The following is a 15392-nucleotide window of genomic DNA, read 5'->3' on the forward strand; positions in this document are numbered from 1 at the left end:
CCACTAAGGCACACCACGCCCACCACGCCACGCCCATAGAACCGGTAGTAAAAAAAAATTTGGATTTCACCACTGAGTGGGAGCCTCTGAAGAGGCCGTCAGCTTATTCAAATGGTCCTTCCTGCGCTGGCTTGATCCAAGAAGGGCTCTTCGCTGAAAAAGGGCTCCCTTATCCTCAAGTTACAAGGCGAGATGCTGGCGCGTAGTTCGAGGGTGGGAGAGAGGAAACCTGGAGGAAGGCTGGGGAGTTTCAGAGCACGGGCAGAAAACTCAGGTGCGTTTTCCCGGGGTTTTGGTGGGGGCTGGGGTTGACTGGCCTTCAGCTGTCAAGAGATGCAGCGATGGGAGGTGTAGTCCTGGGGGAAGCCTGGGGGCAAAACTCTCTTCTCTGTGGGTTTCAGGCTCAGCAGCGTGGGGCTTTCTCGTGAATTGTGCTCAGGTCGCGGCGGGGATCTTGCTCTACGCGCAAATCCACCAGCAAAATCGCTCTGCCTCTCCAATCAACACCTACGTTTCAATGCTTGTAAAGCAGTTGCATAAGGAAGACAGTGGAGTATTTTACAAGCAACTGCTAAGGTTAAAAAAAAACATAGTTCAAGGCTCTGGCTGCAGCAGGAAAGTAGTTTCCCCCCACATCAGTGTTGATAAAGAGAAGTTTAGTTTCACAGTACAGCAAAGCCAGAATAAAGAAAATATATTAATTTTGTTGAAGATGCTTGCTCCTGGGGAGGAAAGCTATGGCAACTCTAGACAGGGTACTAAAAAGCAGAGACATCACCCTGCCAACAAAAGTGCGTATGTGCGCGCAAATCCACCAGCAAAATCGCTCTGCTCGAAATCCCTCGCCGGACACCCTCCTTGTGGATGTTGCTTGCCAGGAGGATGTTCTCTTGGTCCCAAGGCGTGCGCGCTTTCTTCCCTATCCTTCCCCCCCCCCTCCCTCCCCATTCTCTGTGCCAGGATCAGGGCAACAACTCCCGTGCAACTCCGGATGGACACAGAGTTGGGCGGCGGGACTGACTCTTGGAGGCGCCTGGTTGTAACCTGAGTGGGCTGCTTATCCCGAGGAACTCACACACCTGAGAGGGGGATGCCTTCAGCGGTCTGGTTGGGAGGGAACGGCCTCGGCAAGACTTGCCTCCGATTCATAAAGAGAAGGTGGCTGGCAGGAGCACGTGGATCCTTTAAGGAGTTCTACTGTCTGGATTTAGAATACAATAACAGAGTTGGAAGGGAGTTTGGAGATCTTCTAGTCCAACCTCCTGCTTAGGCAGGAAACCCTACACCACTTCAGGCAAATGGTTATCCAACATCATCTTCAAAACTTCCAGGGTTGGAGCATTCACAACTTCTGGAGGCAAGTTGTTCCATGGATTAATTGTTCTAACTGTCAGGAAATTTCTGACAACTTAGTTCTAGGATGCTTCTCTCCTTGATTAGTTTCCACCCATTGCTTCTTGTCCTGCCCTCAGGAGCTTTGGAGAACAGCTTGACTCCCTCTTCTTTGTGGCTACCCCTGAGATATTGGAAGACTGCTATCCTGTCTCCCCTAGTCCTTCTTTTCATTAAACTAGACATACCCAGTTCCTGCAACCGTTCTTCATATGTTTTAGCCTCCAGTCCCCTAATCATCTTTGTTGCTCATCTCTTTAAGATGTGCTCACCGTGTAACTCTCAAGAGATGATGCCAAGGGGATGCAACCTTCAACTGGAAAAGTGTTTTTTATCAGGGCAACCTGGTCTACCCAAATATGCCATGGAGCATCCTGCTTCCACTTTCGCCTTTCAGCCTCAATCCAGGAGCCTTCGCAGGCAGTCGCTTTCACGACAAACTATTTTTGGCATATATAAAATTTAACTTCAACTGGGGGAAAAAATTTAAATTCCTTGCACTTGCTTCAAGTCATCAAGGAACCATTTTTGACATAGGATGCCGTTAAAAAGGAATAGAGGCAAAGTACTTGTTACTTTTACATATTTTGCATAATGTGTAAAATTATGCCATAGTTTTCCTCCCCAAGAGCAAGCGTCTTTTAATTTCTTGGCTGCAGTCCCCATCTGAGGTGATCTTGGAGCCCAGGAAAATAAAATCTGTCACTACCTCCATTTCTTCCCCATCTATTTGCCAGGAATTGAGAGGGACGGATGCCATGATCTTAGTAGTCTTAGTGATGTACTGATGAAAGGAATTTTCTTTGTTGGTGTTGAAAATGTGAAGACGTTCAAAAATAGAAAGCTTGGCCAAGCTGAATCCGTCAGCTGGCCTCTTTTGAAGTCTGGAGCCCAACATTTCTCCAGCAAGAGACGTCAGAGATGGGTTGCCACCCAAGAGCTCTTCCTCACCAGAAAAGCTGGTCTGATGGCCATGGGAAAGTCTTCCTCCTACTTCCCATCTGCTAGTCTTTGCCAGGTTCCTCCTCTTCCTGTCTTCCTGCTTGCCAGCCAGATGCTAACCTAAGATAGTCCAGCCACCATTTAGGATGTCTCCTTTTTTATGATAAAGCAAAACGTTTTTTCCCAGAAATGCCCCAAATAGATCTCCTATCAGGTTATTTTGCCTGCAAATGTTTGTTTGAATCAGTGGGAGCAACTGAGAAAATACACCTGTTGCTATGGAAAACCTGATGCAGGAGACTTCCCCCCCCCCTTGTTCCACCGCCCGTAAGTTTCACTTATATCTACCTTGATAAAGACTGCCCTGAATAGTTATGTCAATGCACCAGCCCCAATAGGTCCCTGTTCTGGTGGGAAACCCAGGGCTTCCCTGAACCAGCTGACTTAGAGTAGTGGCCAAAATTGTGGAAACTTTTTGGGAAAAGTGTATTTTCTAAAACTAGCTAATTACACCATTTTTTTTTTTAGTAGGACCCTAAAATTATATATCAATGGAAAGAGAATTTAATCAAGAATGTTATGTAATGCAATAACTTTTATGAAGGATTTGCTATTAGAATAGCAGTTACAGTAGAAAGAAGAAAAACACGTAGAAAAAAGGAGATATACAAAAATGATCACCATAGAAAAAACGAGCTGTTCAAAAATGATCACCATGTCAGTTAATCCTTAGTTGGGTAACCTTTACCATGAATGATGGCCTTACAATGTCTTCCCATGGAGTGAACCAAGTCTTTTAGTTCTGCAGCTGTTATAATGTGAAACCAAGATTGAAGGATTGCTTCTATTAACTGGGTTTTATTGCTGGATCGCTTCTGACTAACAAGTTTCTTTAGTTAACTCCCTAGATTTTCAATTGGGTGAAGGTCTGGGCTATTCCCAGGCCATTCCAGCAGTGGAATATGGTTATCTTGAAACTCCAAAAAAAAAAAAAAAGAGAGAGAGAGAGAGAGAGAGAGAGAGAGAGAGAGAGAGAGAGAGAGAGAGAGAGAGAGAGAGAGAGGTGTTATTAGCCATCAAACCTCAAAAATACACTTTTCTCAAAATGTTTCCACAATTTTGGCCATTGTTATAGGTCTCCTCTTTCCACGAGCAAACACTCAGGAGCTGCTTCACTCTTTCCACACCAGGAAAAATGAAGCTCCAGAACAATTCACCTTTAAATTATCGTATTTTTTGGAGTATAAGATGCTCCGGACTATAAGACGCAAAAAATCTGCCTCTGCCTCTGCCTCTGCTTCCCAGCAATTTGCCTCCTTACAGCAAACGTAAAGCGGCAATAGGCAATGGCAATCCCTGCAGCCTGAAACAGCTGATCATTGGGAGGCCAATCCAACCGACAATCAGCTGCTTGTGCTAATCAGACTGTGCTGAAGCTGAAACTGAATCAGTCTGTTGCTGCAAGGAGGCAATTTTTTTTTTTAATTTGATTTATATGCCGCCCTTCTCTGGAGACTCAGGGCGGCTTACAATGCATTAAGTAATAGCCTTCATACTTTTGTATATTTATACAAAGTCAGCTTATTGCCCCCACAAACTGGGTCCTCATTTCACCTACCTTAGAAAGGATGGAAGGCTGAGTCAACCTTGAGCCTGGTAAGATTCGAACCTGCAGTAATTGCAGGCAGATGTGTTAATAACAGGGTGCTTAGACCACTGTACTATCAAGGCTCTTGATTGTACAGTGGCCTCTTGCTGGGAGGCTGAGGCCAAAGGGTGGGGGTCAGTGGGTGGGCAGGGCTACATTTGGTGTATAAGACACATCCAAATTTTCACCCTCTTTTAGGGGGGAAAAGTGAGTCTTATACTCCAAAAAATACGGTATTTTTTCCCAAAGCGGATCCGGGGGAAAAAATGGGTGTGGGATGGGATGGTCCCTTATCTGAAGCCTGTGAACCAGATGGCCTGAATGGGCAGGCTAGATTAGACCTGTGGTTTCCACTCTGCAACTGGTAAGACTTGGATGGTGGGGGTGTGGGGGTGGAGGGGTCAACAAGTGTGGTATGGTGTGATCAGTGCATGATGGGGGGGAGGGAGGAGGGAATTTTGGTAAACTCTTCTTTGCTCAAATGATCCCAAAAATCTCATATTTGGTAGAAACGTTTGGAGGAAAAATCCATTTACTCCAAGGTTCGAATCCCTAGTGCCGCATAACGGGGTGAGCTCCCGTTACTTGCCCCAGCTTCTGCCAACCTAGCAGTTCGAAAGCATGTAAAAAATGCAAGTAGAAAAATAGGGACCACCTTTGGTGGGAAGGAAACAGCGCTCTGTGCACCTTTGGCGTTGAGTCATGCCGGCCACATGACCACGGAGACGTCTTCGGACAGCGCTGGCTCTTCGGCTTTGAAACAGAGATGAGCACCGCCCTCTAGAGTTGGGAATGACTAGCACATACAGTATGTGCGAGGGGAACCTTTACCTTTACCTTATTCTAGTTACAACAGTTATTATTAACATTAAAAACAACCCTCTACTACAAATGCACATCATGTCCAGTTTGGTGTAAAGTTTGTTTTAATGACTATTGTTCTTTTTAGGAGAGAAGCAGGGAAAACCCCTTCACTGGGTGTCATAGGAAATGTTTGTGGATCACTAATCAGTTGCTTGTGGCATTTGGACATACCAAAAATTCAATGTAGATGACATCTCTACGTTGTGACTATCACCTGGTGTTTCCCAACACAATGGATGTCCCTGGGAAATTGATAGGAAGGATATTAGAAATGGGATTAATGGGTTAGAGGGCCCCCTGTTGGTCAAAGTGGAAATGATAGGCCCCTCATCTGGTGAAAACGTTTTTCCAAATTTTGGAGTTCTTTCAATTGTGGCTTCTTGTTGGTGCAACACTTGCCCATGTCTTATATTCACTAGTTTTTATGAGAGTCTGAGAAATAGTTCTGACCTTCATTAGAAATATTTCCTCTTTTTTTTTCTTGTTGCTTTTTAGTTTAGTTTACTCCCCCCGATAAAAAGCTTGCAATGACTCTGGAATTAGTCATGCTGCACTAAGGATGTTGAGATGAGTAAGACATTTTGACCCTGAAAGTACTATGGGGAAAGACATCACCTCTGATGGAGGCAAACTTATTATTTATCATACGTTTATTGAATTTTACACACCACCTTTTACATAGGAGCAGGGGTGGGGCTGCTGGGGGTTCGCAGGGGTTCGGGAGAACCTCTAGCTAAGATTCTGTGCAGTTCGGAGAACCCCCAAATCCCACTCCTGGCTGGCCCCACCTACTCCACTTCTCCCCTCTCAGGAGTCCCCATGTAACCCATTTTGGATGCAGGTAAGTGCAGGGTGCGTGCGGATGCTCGGGGAGGGCGAAAAATGGGCCTACTGGAAGTTCAGGAAGGCCAGAAACGGGCCCATTTCCAGCCTCCAGAGGGCCTCCAGAGCCAGGGAAGGCCATTTTTGTCCTCCCGGAGGCTTGAGGAAAGTCCCTGGAGCCCGGGGAGGACAAAAACGCCTCCCCTCCACCATGGTGCAGGAGGCCGACTAGGCCACGCCCATCCAGCAACCGGGCAGAGAACCCCTTGCTAAAATTTTTGAAGCCCACCCCTGCCTAGGAGGTCCAGGTCCATCATCTGAGTCCCCACATTTTTAACTCTACATAAAAAAAAAAACATTTAAAATTTGCTGAACTGGACCAAAGTCACCCATTCCTGGTTTTTTTTTTTTTTTTAAATTCCACTCCCAGAATCCTTAGCCAGCACCAGGTAGAGGAAGGGTGACCTGGAAAATGGATCACGCTGAAAGACTTGTGCTTGGCTAGGAAACCAGATGAGCTTGGAACAGGATGCTCAAGCCCAGGAAGTCCAGATATCCATGGAAAATCTCAATCATTCAGGTCATGGTTGTCCCAAAAGTTCATTTCCAAAAGGCAACTGGACTTTTTTCGGGGGGGGTTCCCCCCTTGATAACCTTTTACTTCTCATCCAAGACATTCCTTCAGTTCTGAAAAAACGAAGAAAGTCCAGTTGCCTTTTGGAAAAAACATCTTTGGGATGCTTTGGGCTCCAGACTATCTGTTCACAATTGTGTATCAAGGGAATATCTCCAAACTAAATTCCTGGGTCCAGATTGGGTAAACACCCAATGTTTCCATATTGTCAACAAAAGATTTTGAATCGATTGGGACTCGCCCATCCAATTATCGAGTTAGAGTGTGATTCAGGCCTTCCAACAACAATATTATCTGACTCAGATGAAATTGAGGAAAAATAAGTTGTGAGATATCACGTTCTCCAAATCCCCAGATGATCTCACCCAGCCAACAGCTGGTGGGGATGGAGAGAAGAACGAACAAATAGGCACGCAAACAGAACCGCTCCGAAATTCCACGGGAGTCAAACAGATGACCTTCCGCTAATGTCCCAATAAAATCGCTGCAAATCCATTTTGCACGTTCTTTTGTTATCCTTGTAAGGTTTGTCAGTCTTTTTTTGGGGTCCCATATAGTGTTTGGTTGAGAAACAAGATTGGCTGTAAATAGTGACACTGGTTACACACCTCAGTAGCTAGATACCCATCACGGCAAGACATAATGAGATGCTTCTCTGTTTTAACATAATATCTGCAAAACCGCCACTGGGATTTGTAAACCATGGCATTAGCAATAGCACTTAGACTTATATACCGCTTCACAGTGCTTTATAGCCCTCTGTAAGTGGTTTACAGAGTCAGCATCTTGCACCGACAATTTGGGTCTTCATTTTACTGATTTCAGAAAGATGGAAGGCTGAGTCAACCTTGAGCCTGGTGAGGATCGAACTGCTGGCAGTCGGCAGAATTAGCCTGCAACACTGCATTCTAAACACTGCGCCACCACGGCTCTTATAAACCATGGTCTATATCTTAGTGCAATGCGTGAGCCTAGCCATTCTGGCTTTAAAAAAAAAATCTATGATTTAGGGAATTGCTTAAACTGGCCAATGTATATTCGTGGTTGAGATCAGATTCAGGGTTGAAATTCTGCTGTATTCAGTAATAAAGAAGATTTGTTTAGAATCCTCTTAAAGAGCATTGCCCCCACTGGGCACACTTTAGTACCTCCTCAGAATTGTGTTGGAGACCCACAATCTGTGGCCATCGCCTATCATGAAAACTGTATGGCTTCTCAGTTTCTTGTGTTAAAGACAAGGCCATAACTTAATGGAAAAGCACCTGTATTCCATAGGGAAAGTTCACCTCTTGGTATCAGGCCGACGGTCTATTTTTCTTTGCCCTAGAGAACCATTGTTGTTTGAGAAGACAATGGTGAAGCAGAAGGATAAATTTCTGATCTGCTGCAACAGGAAGAGGCAACTGTCTCATGACTGTGTTTCTCAGGGACAATCTTTTGGGGTCCAGAGCAGTGGTGAAATCTAAAATTTGTTACTACCTGTTCTGTGGGCGTGGCTTGGTGGGTGGCTAATGTGACTGGGTGGGCGTGGCCAACTTTTTTTAAAAAAACTTTTAAAACCAATTTTTTCTACAACCTCTTCGGCTGAAGAGGTTGTAGAAAAAATGCTTTTAAAAGCCTCTGACGATCCCAGCTGAGCCGTTTGATCATCAGAGGCTTTTTTTTTCTTTTAACTTTTAAAAGCATTTTTTCGGCCGAAGAGGTTGTAGAAAAAATGCTTTTAAAAATAAAAATAAAAAAGCCTCTGATGATCGCGCGGCTCAGCTGGGCATTGGGGGGTGGGCAGGGGTTTTTGCTACCGGTTCTCCGAACCACCTGCCTCCATTGCTACCAGATCGGGCAATCCGGTCCAAACTGGGAGCATTTCACCCCTGGTCCAGAGTAAAGGGTCTTTATGACACCCTTATCCATCTCTCCATCCCACCCTCCAATGCTTCAAAGAAGGGTCAGAGAGTTGGGCTGATGATTTTTTCTAAAACATTTTTGGAATCCTCTCTACAAATGTACAATGACCTCTGCTCTGGGGAACTTCCTAGCTCCCCGTCATTGAATGCCTACTTTTCTTGGAGGATAAAGGTGGAAGAAAGAGTGCCTCCCAAACTGATACAAGGCAGATTGTTATGTTCCTCAAGATTAAACTCTTGAGCAATCTTTAAGTGCAATCTCGGGGCCTCATTTCAAAACCCTGATCCCTGGCAGGATATTGAATAGTTGTTGCGATGCCATAAATTCATCTGTCTCCCTAGGATAGGCTTTCCAAAGGTTTTGGTGATAACGGTCTGCTATCTCCTTCTGCTTAGGAATCCAAACATCTCCAGAAGATCCCCTTTGGACCAGACCAGAATGTTTTTTCAGCATCCTATTTTTCAAATGGTCAACCAAATCCTGCTAGAAAGGAAGTAGGGTAGCTAAAAGCAGCATCATTCATAAGCTCCAAATATTATCAGGGATTTCCATGTCGGTTGGGAATGATGGGAACGGAAGCCCAATATATCTGAAGACCTGTGGATGAAAGAGAAATGAAGTGAAGGAATACAGCATCTTGGGCATGCCGATTTTGAAAGCAAGTTCTCCATTTTTATGTGAGATGGTGAGGATAGGCTTAAGTTCTAGGTCTCAAATTAAATGATGTGCCGGAGGTAAAAAAATTAAGAATTAGAGAAATTTATTTATTTATTTTATTTATTAGTCGCATTTTTATGCCGCCCAACTTCCAAGGAACTATAGCAGCTAAGGTGGGTTTTGATCTGACTTGCTTCGGATGAATTGCACTTATCAATGCTTTTGAATCAGTGTTGGTTCCTGGCACTTGCTTGGACAAGTCTGGGCAATTTTCTTGGCAAGATTTTGGAAGGAGGGGAAGAGATGCTACTCAGATGAGAGGGAGGATCCTCCAGTTGCTTAAGGGTCAGAAGAAGAAAATGAAGAAGAAGAAGAAATTTAGAAGGGATCTACCCTAATGAATCTGGCAGTTAAAAGCTGGGGAGGAAAGTTTGTATCTTTAGATTTGCATGATTCTATTAATGACAGGGATGCAGTGGCTCAGTGGCTAAGACGCTGAGCTTGTCGATCGAAAGGTCGGCAGTTCAGTGGTTCGAATCCCTAGTGCGGCGTAATGGGGTGAGCTCCCGTTACTTGTCCCAGCTTCTGCCAATCTAGCAGTTCAAAAGCATGTAAAAAATGCAAGTAGAAAAATAGGGACCTATGCTATGCTGGCTGGAGAATTCTGGGAGTTGAAGTCCACGAGTCTTAAAGTTGCCAAGTTTGAAACCTCTGCTCTAGTCCCTACTTTCAGTAGCTTGCACAAACCCACCCAAAACAGAAGTGAGATTCGTTGATCTCCAAATTTGTTGGAATAATCCTCATCGGCTTTAAAAAAATATTTGTGATTTCACGTTTCTCGAGACCTGGGGAGTGGTGTAGTCAGGACCCACAGAGTTTGCGGATCTCTTTATTAAACCATAAATCAGGCCTCTCCGTTGACTACAAAAATCAAGGCATATTATGGCTTACTTTTTCTAGGGCAAGTTTAAGCATTCAAGAGAAGGCTGTTCATTTGAATTTTCCCCTAAATTCCAAAACTCTGTTTACTGATACAGTTGACCTGAAATATAAATATATGGCATCTTTTGCAACCCTACTTGGACGCTGCATGAAGCCTGCGAGAGTATTTTCTGAGTAGGCACATTGTGGAATAAGCCATAAAACATTGTTTCTTAGAATTTCAATGATAATGTTTGCTATGGTGGAAAGACCTAAAGAAGAACATTCAATCTTAACCCCTTAACGCACTTCTCATGCCCGTCTCTCACAACAGCCATAAAATGCAAGATGAAAAGTGACAATCATGAAGGAATTCAGATTACGGGATAAATAAGTATAGATGATGTGTAGTTTAGGGACTGTCCAAATGATGACTAACTTGAGAAAAGGCAAAACAACGATGGAAGTCTTGATATTCTACACATCGTCAAATCTTTGAAAGTGCCCAACTTCTGACTGATTCTGGGCTTAGGTCAGAAAATCAGATTTATTTCTATTCTATTTCTAGCAGGACTGACCTGATTCTGTAACAGCTTTGTTCTCTACATCATCTGTCTGATAAACTCGCAAGATTTGTTTATCTTGCCATGTATATGTATACATCCAAACTAGACTGTGTTGTTTCTCTGTGTCATATAATATATGTGGATATATATATATGTAAACAAATGTGGTTTTTCCAAATTATCATACACTAATATTAGTCTGCTTAGATTTACACAGTCAATTCCACTTTTCTTCTTATTTAGAGCTCTTATTACTATTCAGCCTCAGCTCTATAAATTTATATTATAAATCAAATTTATCCTATTTATCTACAATTGAATAGAGACTATGTGTATATATATATATATGTAGGTCTTTGGTTATTTGGGTCTTCTCCCACGTAAAATTGGAAGTGTCTTGGTGACGTTTCGACGAAGTCTCATTCGTCATCTTCAGGCTGGTGTTCTTGGCTTCGTGCTTCCAGGAGCAAATGCTCCTGGAAGCACGAAGCACGAAGCCGAGAACACCAGCCTGAAGCACGAAGCACGAAGCCGAGAACACCAGCCTGAAGATGACGAATGAGACTTCGTCGAAACGTCGCCAAGACACTTCCAATTTTACGTGGGAGAAGACCCGAATAACCAAAGACCTACATACAAACACCCGCGAAAACCTGAGAAAACACATATATATATATATATATATATATATATATATATATATATATATATATATATATATATATATATATATATTTACAATAAACAAGGTTAAGCTAAATAACAAATCAAAATAGATGGTTAGATAATCGATCAATTAATCATCAATCATTATGTACAGTTAATAAATATTAAAAAATATAAACTGTCAATTAGATATTCAGAAGAGTATTGAATTCAGATATTATACCAATTTATCACAGTAAAAAAGCTAAACAGGGAAGGGCTCACTGTCAAAAATCCTAGGGAGGAAGGGGTATCAGGAGAAGATTCACCCCCTAATCATCGCCCAATTTCACACAGTTACTATTTCAAAGTGTTGTGTTAATCTTAAAATCAGCAGCTTGTATATTTCTTTCTCCTTCCTCTACCACTATATTCTACCTTGGGTCTAGGACAACTTGTCATGGCCAACTTGTCATGGTCAACTCGCCGTGGCCAACTCACCATGGCCAATTCGCCATGGCCAACTCACTGCAAGACAAGAGTTACACTAATATTGTTGTGGCCCGCCGGCAGCCAGCAGAGCTGGCAGCAGAGTCAGACAGTGAGGAGATTGGGGAGGAACTTGGGCCAGTCCTGGGGGCTGGGGAAAGCTTGGACGAGGGCTTTGCATCAGAGGCAGAGTGGGGGCCAAGGCCATCTGATAGTTATGTGCTGCCTCCAGAGTCCCCGGAGCCTCCAGAGTCTGATATCAGTGAGGCAGAAGAACAGTGGGAGACTGTTCCCAATGTGCACATGCGCAGAGCTGCCAGAAGACAAGAACAATTAAGAAAACAGGGTCAACTTGAGAGTAAGGCTTGGAGATGATTGGCCCCTCTCATAAGACAGACATAAAAGAGAAGTGAACGGGACATGAGCTTTTGCAGGAAGCAATTAGTTCATCTGGTCAGTTCAAGCTTTGAAAAGTTCTGTTTGACTCTGTGCCAAGTTTGGCCTTGCCCTGCGTTTGGCAATTAGTTCTCTGGCAGCATTCCAAGGGAGATAAGGAAGCCTAGATCAGAACAAATATCCAAGAAATGGTGGAATAGAATCATTAAAGAAAGGATGCCAAAGGAAGGACAAAATGAAATGTGAATGACAAAAAATTAAAATATTTTTAAAATTATTTTAAAAGAATTAGATTCAACTGTTAAATTATTCTGCGGTGAATTGTCTCATTCCATACTATCTTTGCTTTTGTGAATAACTTTTTTTTTTTTTTTAACAATTCGGTATCGGTTGGTGGATATAAATTCTCACTTTTGTAGTGTTTGGAGTGTCCTGTCTGTTTTTTCATGTCCATCTTATTTATAGAACTGCAACCTGAGACCAAAATGTGAACACGTGACTCATACTTACGACGGTTGCAGTGGTCCTGGGGTCATGTCTGCTTGCTTTTGTGACCTTCTGATAAGCAAGCTCAACGGGGAAGCCAGATTCACTTAACAACCATGTTACTGACTTAACTGCAGCGATTCACTTAACAATGGCAAGGAAGGTCGTAAAATGGGGCAAAATTCACTGAACAAATATCTCATTTAAACTTTAGGCTCAGTTGAGGTCATCCTACCTCAGGGGTGAAATGCTCCCAGTTCGGACCGCATCACCCGATCCGGTAGCGATGGCGGTGGGTGGTTCGGAGAACCGGTAGCAAAAATCCCTGCTCCCCCCCCATGCCCAGCTGAGCCGCGCGATCATCAGAGGCTTTTTTTTTTTACTTTTAAAAGCATTTTTTCTACAACCTCTTCCAATGAAAAAATGCTTTTAAAAGTAAAAAAAAAAAAAAAAAGCCTCTGATGATCGTGTGGCTCAGCTGGGATCGTCAGAGGCTTTTCAAAACATTTTTTTCTGCAACCTCTTGGCCGAAGAAGTGGTAAAAAAATGCTTTGAAAAGTCTCTGACATCCCAGCTGAGTTGCCTGATCAGCAGAGGCTTTTCAAAGCATTAGAAAAAAAAGTGTAAGGGTGGATTCTCAAAAACCACTCTGGCTAGAAGTGTCTTTGATTGCATAATGCACATACCTACAATTCACTTAAGCCAATTTTCTGGATTTGCACAACAGTGAACCATGAAATAATCAGGTAGGCGGACTTTGCACATCACAGAAAATTAAAATGAGAAAGTCTCATTTGGGGTCAGCATCCCATGCAGCTAAACAAGCCATGATCTATGTTGTACAAACCAGGATAATAGTTTAAAAAAAAAAGCCAAAGGGATGAACTGAAAGGTACTATGTTATGTTATGTTGTGGAGAACTGTTGGGAAAAAAATCTGACTATCATCTTGCAGTGTTGATAGAAAATCTCCCTGGGTGGTGATTCCAGTGGTGAAACCCAAATTTTTTACTACTGGTTCTGTGGGTGTGGCTTGGTGAGCATGGTAGGAGAAGGATCCTGCAAAATCCCCATTCCCATCCTACTCTGGGGCCAGCCAGAGGTGGCATTTGCCGGTTCTCCGAACTACTCAAAATTTCCGCCACCGGTTCTCCAGATCCTATTAGAACCTGCTGGATTTCACCCCTGGATGATTCCCATCCTGTCCCCCCCCCGCCCCCCCCAAGTGCGGGTTAGAAAATTTTTTTGCAAGACTTGTTACATTCTGCCTTTTTTTCAAAATGATGGTACATTCTAACTCATGGCTGAGCGAGTGCTTGGAGTTGAAGGGGGGTGGGGAAGCAATTAAAATGAGTTGCATCTTTTTCCATAAAGCAAAAGGAAAATCTTAAATGTTAGGGCTCTTGGTTCAGATGGAAAGATGATGGAGGAGAGGGGTAGGCGAAAGGAATTGCCTGACACTCATTCGAAGGGAGGGAGGGAGGGAGGAAGGAAGGAAGGAGGAAATGGAAGGGAAAGGAAAGGAGGAAGGAAGGAAAGGAAGGAATCAAGGAGAAGAGGGAAGGGCAGAGAGGAAGGGAAGGGAAGGGAAGGGAAGAAGGGAGGAAAGGAGGAAGGGGGAAAAGGAAGGAATCAAGGGGAAGAGGGAAGGGCAGAGAGGAAGGGAAGGGAAGGGAAAAGAAGAAGGGAGGAAAGGAAGGAAGGAATCAAGGGGAAGAGAGAAGGGCAGAGAGGAAGGGAAGGGAAAGGAAGAAGGGAGGAAGGGAGGAAAAGAAGGAATCAAGGGGAAGAGGGAAGGGCAGAGAGGAAGGGAAGGGAAAAGAAGAAGGGAGGAAAGGAGGAAAGGAAAGAATCAAGGGGAAGAGGGAAGGGCAGAGGAAGGGAAGGGAAAAGAAGAAGGAAGGGAAGGAGGAAGGGGGAAAGGAAGGAATCAAGGGGAAGAGGGAAGGGCAGAGAGGAAGGGAAGGGAAGGGAAAAGAAGAAGGGAGGAAGGGAGGAAAGGAAGGAAGGAATCAAGGGGAAGAGGGAAGGGCAGAGAGGAAGGGAAGGAAAAGAAAAGAGAAACAAGGAAAGGAACGAAAGGAAAGGGAAAGGGAAAGGAGGAACCATCACGGTTTGGGTTTAATTTGCTAATCTCTAGTTTCAGGAACCCATCCAAGGCAGCTTGGTCAGGATCGGTAAACCACACTTCAACAAACCAAAGCTTATCAGAGAGCAAGCCGGGGAAAGAAGCTTAGCAAAAGCCTTAAGTGCTAAGTGTGACTCTCTCTCTCTCTCTCCGCAGAACGGTCCCGGGGAAGCCGAGCAAGCGCGACCGCAAGCGCTGCGCTACACCGGAGGAGCAGAGAGGACGGGAGGAGGGGGGGGGAGAGGAGGCGTTCCTCCACCCCTGCCTGGGATTTCCCCCCCTCCCTCCCTCCTCCTCCTCCTCCTCCTCCTCCTCCTCCTCCTCTCCCTCACCGGCTTTTTTTTTTTTTTTTGGTTGTTTTTTGGTTTTGTTTTCCCTCCTCTCCACCGGGCGCCAGCAGAGATGCCCGGCGTGCCAGGAGGCGTCACTGGCTGGGAGGAGCCGAGTCAAAAGCGCTCCGGTAATCCTATAAATAAGCGGGACTGGTGGCCGGGCAAGGGAAAAAGCCGGGCACCGGAGCGCTGCAGGAGAAGCCTTGGGGGGCAGCAGGAGAGCCACTCGCTCACTCGCTCCCTCGCGATCCCAGTCACCCCAGAGAGGCAGCTTGGAGGCTCGCAGCCCCTCCGACCCATCTCTCCCCGCTGGAAGAAAGGCAGGAGGTAAGGAAAGGGGTCAGAGTGGCGCGCCCGCTGGCTTTGCGCTCTTGGGTCCGGCGCGGATCTAGGTAAGTGGCGCTGGCATGCCCACCCGCTCCACATCGCCACCAGGGGGCGCCGTTGCCGCTGGATTGGCTCTTTTTCTTTCCCCCAGCGCTCCGACAGGCGGCTTTGCTTTACAGTAACAGTACCAAAGTGGGAAGGGACCTTGGAGGTCATCTATGGGGACTGATGGGGGTTTT

This window comes from Pituophis catenifer, unplaced genomic scaffold (assembly GCF_029215685.1).
Source record: "Pituophis catenifer annectens isolate HBS135680 unplaced genomic scaffold, rPitCat1.0.hap2 SCAF_14, whole genome shotgun sequence".
Classification (NCBI taxonomy): Eukaryota; Metazoa; Chordata; class Lepidosauria; order Squamata; family Colubridae; genus Pituophis; species Pituophis catenifer.